At 38.4% G+C, this 7,378-nt stretch overlaps 1 long non-coding RNA gene across 6 annotated transcripts in view; it reads right to left on the reverse strand.

Annotated features, from left to right (window-relative positions):
- Nucleotides 1–7,363, reverse strand: part of LOC144306605 (uncharacterized) — a 48,172-nt gene extending 40,809 nt beyond the window's left edge. For 4 of the 6 annotated variants that reach the window (XR_013373693.1, XR_013373691.1, XR_013373692.1 and 1 more), the window contains exons 1-3: nucleotides 7,125–7,363; nucleotides 5,218–5,393; nucleotides 1,531–1,706 (exon numbers count right to left, since the gene is read on the reverse strand). This is a non-coding gene — a long non-coding RNA (uncharacterized LOC144306605). Of the gene's footprint in view, nucleotides 1–1,530; nucleotides 1,707–5,217; nucleotides 5,394–6,947 lie in introns of all 6 variants that reach the window. The other 2 variants (XR_013373690.1, XR_013373689.1) reach the window with 2 other exon arrangements.
- Nucleotides 7,364–7,378: the final 15 nt, after the last annotated feature.

A 7,378-nucleotide genomic window follows, 5' to 3' on the forward strand; every position in this document is an offset into this window, starting at 1 on the left:
TCTAGAGATGCCCAAGCAGATGCAAATTGCTTAATTAGGTTTATATGTATTGAGAACCTGAAGGGCTTAAGTAACAGTATAACTATCTCAAATGCAGGAGCAACCATGGTTGCCTTACAACCTCCTTGTTGAGTGGAGAGAGATAAAGCCACATATAGCTACTGCAGACCCTAAGAAATGAAGTTTTTAGGGAGGGATTCCACAGACAAAATAATTGACTTTTAATCACAGTAACCATTGTCTTCTCTTGACATTTAATAACTCTCTTACCCAATAGTTAGTCATTCCATTCTAAATGTTAGTGGTAAAGTTGAACCACCAAGACACGTCTTATCTAAAACTTTTTACAGATGAAGAATTTCATTAAATTTTGAAGTGAGGAGAAGAAAAATGCCCTGACCTTCATTAAATGTAAAATACATTATAGTTCAGTAACAACTTAATTAAACACTATGGCCACTGGCTAAAAAATCAGTTGTCAAACTTCCGCCCCTTAAAGATTCTAGATTTGGTAGACATGGAATGGGGGTAGGAATTTGCATTTCTAACAAGTCTACAGGTGTTAATGATGCTATTGGTTCCAGGACCAATCTTTGAGAACCATTGGACTTCTGTTCCCTATAACCTACCGGTTTTCACTGGCTTTCCATTAGAATCACTCAGAGAACTTTAAAACTATAACATTTGGACCCCAACCAAGACTAAGTCCAGTGAGTCTCTGTGTCTGTTGCTGGGTTCAGAAAATGGCATTTTCACATGATTTCTAATGATTTCACATGATTTCTAATGTACAGGGATGAGATCTACTGATATAATTCAAGGCTGTTTTTTGTTTTGTTTTGTTTTGAAGTCTTTGAGATTATCACCCAAAACAGTCTATTGCTTTATCCTTCTGCCTTAGGCTAGTGTGGGAGCCTGAGCTTCCTACCTCTGGCATGTTGTTGCCCTAACTTTGTCTTAGAAATATAATTTTGAGAACTCTTGTGCTCTTGTCTTCATTTTTGGTTAGCTGCATCTGCACCTACAGTCAAGATGCCAATATGCTCATTTGTATGTGTGTGTGTGTGTGTGTGTGTGTGTGTGTGCAACTAGCCTAATGACCTAAACTGACTCCAGATTGTTCTTTGTTTTTGGGCATTTGGTGTGGCATTTTGGCTCTCCAGGAGACTAGTCTTTCTTTCTTTCTCTTTCTTTTTTTTTCTTTCTTTCTTTCTTTCTTTCTTTCTTTCTTTCTTTCTTTCTTTCCTTTCTTTCTTTCTTTCTTTCTTTTCTTTTCTTTTCTTTTCTTTCTTTTCTTTCTTTCTTTCTTTCTTTCATTTTTAATTACAATAACTTTATAATTAGGTGATGGATTTCTTTATATCTATTGTAAAACCAAGTTAGAAATTGGCTGGAACCATTTATTTAGCTAATTCCTTCCTCTCCTGAGACACAATTTTCTCATCCAGAAATGAGAGAAAATAACACTGCTAAGATCAGAGTATTGTAAGAATTTACTGAGGCATCATAAAATAGAATAAATGGAAATACCTTCTTGTCTTGAACCTAGCACCAAGTAAAAATTCAGTGCCTGCTAAAGTTCTTTCTCCTTCTCCATGGCCAAAACTGTTGTCCCCCTTCAGTTAGTGGGTGATCACGATGGGCTCAGAGTAGGCTTTAGAGTAGAGATAGCATTTGAAATGTTAGTGGTTTGAGGATGGTAGCACCTAGAAAATCCCAGAAGAGGAAGGTTACTACTGCCAGTGTAGCAGAGGTGATGTGCATCTGGGGAAACTGTAATCGGACACTGGAATGGCAAGAAGACCTGATTTTGAGCAGATACATATGCTAGGTATGTGGCTAATATCCATTTATCTCTCACCCTGTGCCTTGCAGCAGCATGTTAAGAACTTGACATATGTCACTCTCATTCAAGTATCACTATAACCTGTGAATCTTTACCCATTGTGGAGAAAGAATCTAGGCTTACAGAGGTTATACGGCCTGCCCCAGGTAAAAAAGTTTAAAACTTCAGAGTCACACTTCATACAACAAAAATCCATGCAAGTTTAGATTGATATTCTATTTGAGAGAGAGAGAGAGAGAGAGGCTCATTAGACAGAAAAGTAATACAATAAAAGCAGTACTTTAAAAAAATGGCACATCTGACCATGTTGGGCTGTTTTTCCTAAAGAAGAGGAAGAAAAAAATAAAACAGGAGCAAGGAGATCATCTAGATGGCTATCTAGATGTCAGTTTTTGAGAGGATTACTCAACCTTTCATTCATTCTGCACTGAGTGTCCGCTATGGGCACTGAAAGAGTTTTCCAAATGGGTAGCTGCTTTCATGGCTGCTTATAGTTTAACAGGGGAGCTAAAAAGCAAATAAGTAAACAGAGAAAGCAAATAAAAGAAAATTATATGAGGCTATAAAGGAAATGGATATGGAGATATGATACAAAGAAGCACCTGAGGTAACAGTCAACTGAGTGTCAAAGGCAGAGAATAAATTAGCTATGGTGAAAGTTGGAAAAATAATTTTCCGGGTAAAGGAAAGAGCTAAGAAAGGCTCAGTTGTGTTCTGGCAATAGAAGGGAAACTTATATAGGTCATGAGGAGCAAAGAGATGGTTTAGAATGAATTTGGAAAAATAAGGCAAGACCCAAATTACCCAAGACCTTATAGATCTAAGAGCAAAGAAGAGCTTTTGAAAGAATTTGAGCAGTAGGTTAACATGGCCTCACTTATTTCAGAGAAAGATGTTCTGGTTGCTGTGTCGAGACAACTCAAAGGAGAAAACAGAATAGTAGTCTAAAAGAAAAATTGACAACTCATGCAAGACCAAGATTTCAGAGGACTAAAGGAGTGGAAAGAGGGGTGAAAATAGTAAGAATCCAGGTCGCAGCAACTCTGGAAAATGTGAATAGATTGTCTAAAATTCCTGTAAGGAAGTATAGCCAGGGAGGCAGGAAGATAAACTAAGGGCTGATCTTTAGGGGGAAGATTCATGGGGCCCACACACTAGGACACTACAAGTACATTAAAAACAAGCCATATGGGCAGCCCCGGTGGCTCAGCGGTTTAGCGCCACCTTCAGCCCAGGGCCTAAACCTGGAGACCTGGAATCGAGTCCCACATGGGCTCCCTGAATGGAGCCTGCTTCTCCCTCTGCCTGTGTCTCTGCCTCTCTCTCTCTCTCTCTCTCTCTCTCTCTATTTCTCTCTATATATCCCTCATGAGTAAATAAATAAAATCTTTAAACAAAAAAATAAAATAAAATAAAAAATAAAAACAAGCCATATGTATTCAATGGAATGCTTCTCAACGAAAAAAGAAGCATACTATTGTTATATGCAACAATTCAGATGAATCTCAAAGACATTCTGCTGAGTGAAGAAAGCCAATCTCAAGTGATTACATACTGCATGATTTCATTTGTGTCTCAAAAAGACAAAACTATAGTAATAGAGAACCAATTTTGGTTGCCAAAGATTAGGGAAAAAGAGAGGATATGACTTCCAAAAGCTAGCACAAGGGAGCTGTTTGCAATGATGGGATGATCATGTATCCTTATAATGCTGGTGATTACCTGACTCCATACATGTGCTAAAATTCATAGAACTGTACACAAAAATAAAGATGAATTTCATTGTATGTTAATTTAAAAATAAAAAATGTGGAGACTCTTAAAAAAATAAAAACAAGCCATAATATCTCATATTTTGTAGCACTTTTAAATTTACAAATGTATTGCCTACTTGAGTTTTCCCAACAGCTCTACAAAGTAGATATGATGGTGATCATTCTTGCTTACAGATGAGAGCAAAGAAGTGATCTCATATTAGTACGATTCCCAAGACAATGACAAGAATAGCCCAACTATGCCACCATCTAAAGACAGCTATGCCCTACTTCTCTAGCTAGATCACTGAGGACTGGAAACATGTCTTAGATTTACTGACTTTAATACAGTAGTTTCTCAACCATCTCAAGTCATTTCAATGATGAACTTGATGCTATAGTGAGGACATTGAATTGCAGTAATTCTTTTCTACTCTCTAGTCCAAAAGTTCTCTAGGTATGGTCCCCAGACCATCAGCACAAGAGCCATCCAGAAGTTGATAGAAATGCAAATTCTCAGGTCCTTACTACAAACCTACTGACTCAGAAACCGGGCGTGGGGCTCAGAAATCTGCACTTTAACCAGCCCTCCAGAGGATCTTGATACAGCTCAAGTTGGAGAATCACTGCTCTAGTCTAATGCTATTTCCCCTGACAAGGAAAGGGGAGAGATAAGAAGGTGAGCAGCCAAGAAAAGGATTGAGGATAACAGTCTGATAAGGCACAGGGATGCTGGGAGATGTAAAAAAGGAGAAAAGAAAGGCCTTTGGGAGGAGGGAGGAGCCCCTTTCGGTGCCTCAGTGGGTCACAGTGTACTTTAGATCACATCTGCAGCATTCCTGTTTAGGCAAAGGACATATTTCTTGGTGGGATAGGCATTCACAAACTTTAAAGGAAAAAAAGACAGGAAGAAAGATAAGAGCTCCTGCAGCCATATTTGTTCCACATGGCCCTGCTTCTCCCATGTTTGACTAGAGCTGGATATTTGACTCAAACTTGACTAATCACATTATATATCCCAGAGCATAAGATAGAAAAGAGCCTAAGGCTGGATTGGAGGCAAAGGAATAGTAAGTGATCTTTCTGTTCCCTTGGACTAAGAGACCTAGTGAACATCACACCATGGCATGAGCTACATTAATGCTACATTTAATTATTTTTGAGAAAACAGCTCCCCAGTGGAGGGAGAAAAAAGAACTCAATGCACATTTAGAGAACAAAGAGGTCAACAGTTGTGTGGCTCCTGAGACTTTCCTGTTTGTTTTCACATCCTATCCTGGGCTTCTGGGAGCTATTTTTGTAGATTTCCAACAAATGCTCCATTTCTACTTGTTAGAATATTTTTCTACTCCTTATTGCTGAAACATTTCTGTTATTTGGGAGCCAAAAGCTAAAATTTTATGCCTATATGGACATTTATTTAAAGTCATGTTGAAGCCTGTGTTGATGAAGAAATGGGAGACCCATACTGTTTTGTCACAGAAAAAGAAAAAGCCCCTACACTTTTGTCTAAGCATCTATATTTGTATGTGGTTTTACATCAGACCTAAGAGCAGCAGCTATTAAAAAAAGGGAGAAAAAATAAATTCTAATAACTTTTCTCCATCTCTTACTCACGTGAGTTGAAAATGGCCTAAGCTAATAATAAAGCTTCCAAATTTCCATTTCTTCAGCAGAACTTGAATGCACCTGGAACTCTCTTTCAAGTTAATAGGAGCCCTAAATGTAAGCTGGCTATGCAAAGCGGCACGAAAAGTTGGCACTCCATCACAAGTGTTCTCCGTATGCGAGCCCTTGGAAGGTGTGGTAGAGCAAGAGCAAGGTGTTAATGCTTAATGTTCAATTTCCTTCTTTCATAGATTCAAACTGTACCCACATGGTCTCATAAAATGCTTAATTCAAATTTCTCTGAAATTGAAATGGCAGGATTCTTAATTACCATACTAGTGGAAAAAAAACCTATAGAAACCCAAAGCAAATTATATTTTAGAAGTGAGGATGATGGATTACAAAGGTCAAGATTAGCATTTTTCTTCTTGAACATATATTTAGGAAAGTGTACCCCAATCGTTTATTTACACAAAAATCTTTCAAGAGCTCTTTGGTGCCTTTCTGCTTTTAGTAATCTGACACATTTGTCATGCATCCACTAGCTACCTGACTCTTGTTGATTCCATCAACAATAGCCTTCCTTTTCATTGAACTATAAAATTTCCTTGTGGAGAGAATTTCTAATTTCATGACTCCAAAAATTGGTAGATCTTGACACACCCAAATTTTGAATCATTCTATAGCCTTCAGAGTGCTTCCGTGTGACTATAACTATAGTTATTACTCATTCAGTATATTCCATAATGTCTTTATTAAGCACCTATCATATGCCAAGCGTTGAGCTGGTTGATGAGGGAGACAAAGAAAAATTTAAAAATGCTAGAAGTTTTAGATGGACTATGGCAGAACTGAGGGAGGAACAAGGTGTGACAAATTGTTTATGGGAATTAAAGTGTGGAGTGGACAGTGTTTTCGTAATTGAATCTATGTTAATTATTGAGAATTTGGGTGCATTTGTCTGGCTGATAATCTATAGATGCCTCAGGAATTCATGAAGTCTGGTTCACTTAAGAGTGTGTTTGGTCACCACTTTGGGTTTGGCCAATATTCTTAGGAAAACAAATGTCAAAGGACGAAAGACATCTTATTTAGTAATTAGGATAGTTTTTATTTTTAAGTGGATGGTAGTAATAAAACTGTAGAGTCAAGGAAATAAAATGAGCAAGCAAGAGTGTGAGTTTGTATGGGATGGTCAAGAGTTATCAAGTGTGACAGATGGCGAGATTAAAGACTGCCTCCATTGGTCAACTTGTCTAACATTTTGGCCATCACGTGAGGCAGATTTGTTTCCAAGTCTAAGTCTAAACATTTGGTTCAGGCAGAGGAGACGGGAGTGGGGATCAGTCCGAGCAGGTATAGGATAAACAATACAGTTTCTGGGGACATGGATTTTACCCAAAGATTAGGGATTTAAATGTTAACCAACTTAATCTGATTCTGATAAAATATGAGACTTACAGACGTTTTACACTTGACACAATCTCTTTGGAGCAATTGCTTTAACGGGCCACCAAAAGTTCATACACACAAACACACACTCTACTAGTCTAATTTCCATGGCCACTGATGGAAAAGCATGAGTTTTTTTTTTTGACAGAATAGCAGCATGGCCAATGGGATATCTTGGGAAGATTAATCTGATTCCTCACCACTATGATTAACTATGGGGACATGAGACTGGAAACAGAGAATGTCCAGGGAATTTGTCAGTAATGTAGATAGGAGATAACACAGACCTATATATGAGAAGCAATGAGGAAGAATCCACAGGACTTGGATTCAGATACTGGAGGCAGAAGCAGAAGAAAAGGTCAAAGTTCCATGACTTGGGACTTTGTTGCTTAAACCTTGCTACACTCTTGAAAGTCTGGCAGATTCCCCAGTTGCAAAACAGCATTCATTCTATGCTCTACCTCTTTCTGGTTGATGTTGGCTCTGGGATCTGCCGAGGAAGGTGGCATATGCTTTGTTCCTTGAGGTGCATTTTGAAAGGCCTCTGTGAGACACCAGAATTCTGTTTTCTATGTCTGATGAGCAGCACACCCCAAACCAACTTAAATTTCATTTCTTGTTCTTCTGGCAACCTCAGCTCAAAGAGCAAGAGGGGACCAGTTTCGCTGCTCACTTGAACACAAGAAGCCGTTGGAGCCCTGGAAGGAGATGTCAT

Source organism: Canis aureus, chromosome 37 (assembly GCF_053574225.1).
Source record: "Canis aureus isolate CA01 chromosome 37, VMU_Caureus_v.1.0, whole genome shotgun sequence".
NCBI classification, from domain to species: domain Eukaryota; kingdom Metazoa; phylum Chordata; class Mammalia; order Carnivora; family Canidae; genus Canis; species Canis aureus.